At 42.6% G+C, this 2,836-nt stretch overlaps 1 pseudogene across 1 annotated transcript; it reads left to right on the top strand.

Moving 5' to 3' along the window:
- Positions 1-1,061: 1,061 nt before the first annotated feature.
- LOC308051480 (tumor necrosis factor ligand superfamily member 10-like) lies at positions 1,062-2,152 on the top strand (annotated as a pseudogene). Its single transcript has one exon. The product of its transcript is annotated as a tumor necrosis factor ligand superfamily member 10-like (transcript).
- Positions 2,153-2,836: the final 684 nt, after the last annotated feature.

Consider the following 2,836-nt stretch of genomic DNA (forward strand, 5'->3'; position numbering starts at 1 on the left):
TTCATGTGCATGGAGCCCTCTGGAAAGAGTGTGGACTACTTTCCTCTCAGGGAACAAACATCAAATACCAGAAGGAAATATTAAACTTGATTAATGCCATTCAAAAGCCATCACGAGTTGCCATTATGCACTGTAAAGCTCATCAGAGTGGAACATCGAAAATTATTGAAAGAAATCGACTTGCCGATCAGACAGCTCGATCAGTGGCACAAGAAGTTTGGACAACGGTGGGTCTTGTCTCCCAGAAGGTAAGAGCAATTGATTTATTACCTTCAGAGGCACCTAAATATTCTACAGAAGACGAGAGATTGGCAAATTTAGTAAAAGCCAGCAAGGATAATTCTGGGTGGTTTGTAACCATCCGATGAACAAGTTGTGGTGCCAATTACGACTATGAGAGGAATACTTCAGGCGGAACACCAGAAGTGTCATTGTGATGCAGAAGCATTGATAACATATCTGAGAAAATGGATTATCTCAGTCCAGATGTTAACAATGGCAAAGTCTATCACAGCTAAGTGTGAAATTGGATTGAAAAATAATCCTTTAGTAAAAAGAAAGATAGATATGGGGAAAATTAAGACAGGAGTACAGCCAGATTATTGGCAAATAGATTAGGTGGAACTCCGCAGAACTCAAGGATTCAGATATCTATTAGTTGGGGTAGATACCTTTTCAGGATGGCCGGAAGCCTTCCCTTGTTGCACCAACCAGGCACAAGAAACTGTAAAATGGTTACTAAGGGAAATGATCTGATAGGGGACAACACTTTGTTGCTCAAGTGGTAACACAGTTTGGGAATTAAATGGGAATTACATACCCCATGCTTGGAGACCCCAGTCTAGTGGACAGGTAGAGAGAAGGGAAGAGAAAAAAAAAAAATAAAACCTAAAAAGGCAACTTAGCAAGATTTGTCAGGAACCAAAAATTCAATAACGCTGAAGCCGCTGCGTATTAGGATTAAACCTAGGAGCGGAATGTTAGTAAGCCCATACGAAATTTTGTATGGCAAACCATATGAAGCACCTGATCCAAATCCAAGTGTGTATGTAAAGGGTAACCAGAATTTATACAATTACGTGTTTCATTTGCTAACAGTGGGACAGCAGTGGGTGAACCCCAGCCCGACCCGCTCCGCCACCGGAGGGAACAGTGCAGCGCTGCGTGGGGACCAGCCCTGCCCGGCCATGATGCTGCCCGCGGCCGGTCCCAACCCTGGGCAGACCTGCAGGGCCATGCTGGTCGCCACCGTGTTCCTGCAGTCTGTCTGCGTAGCCGTCACCCTCCTCTACCTCACCAATGAACTCCAACAGCTCCGGGACACGTACTCCAAGAGCAGCATCGTTTGTCTCACTAGGGAGGAAATGGGAAATTTCATCCAAAACTTGGATCTAATTGAAAGTGAAGACAGAGCGGCTGACCCCTGCTGGCAAGTAAAGTGGCACCTGGGAAAGGTAATTTAAAGGATGTCGAAAAGCTACGAGGAAAACATATCTGCAGTCAACGCTGACAGAGCGCTGACGCTGTCACAGACCAATGGGCAGCAGCCACGTGGTCCCATCAACAGGATTGTGGCACATCTGACGGGCGACAGCAACAGGAAGAATTCCCTGTCCCCACACATAGATTCCTCACCCAGGAGACGGAATGAAGAAAGAAAAAAAACAAAAACTAAAACAAAACAAAAACAAATAAAAAAAAAAAAAAAAACAACAACAAAAAAAAAAAACCCACACAAAAAGACCCCTGGGAATCGTCAAGAAAAGGCCACTCTTTCCTTTACAATGTGGAACAGAGAAATGGCGAGTTAGTGATACTCCAGACAGGCTTTTATTACATCTACTCACAAATTTATTTTCGTTTCCATGAAAATGAGAATGAGGATTCAGATTTGTTAGCACAAGTCAGGAACCCCAAACAGCTCGTCCAATATGTTTACAAACTGACTAATTACCCAGAGCCCATTTTGCTCATGAAAAGTGCAAGAACAAGCTGCTGGTCTAAAAAGGCAGAATATGGACTTTACTCCATCTACCAAGGTGGCATGTTTCAGCTGAAAAGAGAGGACAGGATTTTCGTCTCCATCAATAATGGTGACATAGTTGACATGGACAAAGAAGCAAGTTTTTTTGGAGCCTTTATGATTGCTTAAAAGATTAAAACCGTGCTCCAAAGAAACCATGATGAGGGTCAGTTGTTGAAAGAGCTGATTAAAATGGAGTGAAAATGCATTGTCTAGGAATAGAAAAGCATTTTGAAAGGGGGGAAATGTTGCAGTTGTAACTAAGTTTTGTAAACTATATCCAAGATTCTTACCTTATCTTGAGGCTTTGCAGGTTGTATACAAAAAGAGAACTGAAAGTTAGTCCTCAGTTAGTCCTTATCTTATCTTGAAAGGATAGGATGTACTGAGAATGCACATATAAGAAATACAAGAATTTTACATGATTTCACAATGAACATAGGAATAGCGCACATGTGCAGTGACAAAAGGTGAAAAGTACATGAGTGAAGAAGACTCCTTACTTCATCCTGAAGACACCCTGAACGACCACCAGAGGACACTGCGCATGCTTAGAGTGGTTCCAAGGTGTTGCAACTGATATTGTGAAATAGTTGTGTAATCTGATGAATATGCAATACATACATTGTAACCCTAATGAATATGTATGTAACCAAATTGTATAAATGTAGTGGAGTTTGAATCAGTGGTCGAAGCCAGCTTTGGGTGCGAACCCCTGGTTTCCCAGCACTGAAATAAAAGCACCGCATATAACTACGTCCGTGGTTATGTGTCTCGTTTGCTAACAGGACCGCTGCGTGGATTCAGTTGTGC

Source organism: Nesoenas mayeri (genome assembly GCF_963082525.1).
Source record: "Nesoenas mayeri genome assembly, chromosome: W".
Lineage (NCBI taxonomy): Eukaryota > Metazoa > Chordata > Aves > Columbiformes > Columbidae > Nesoenas > Nesoenas mayeri.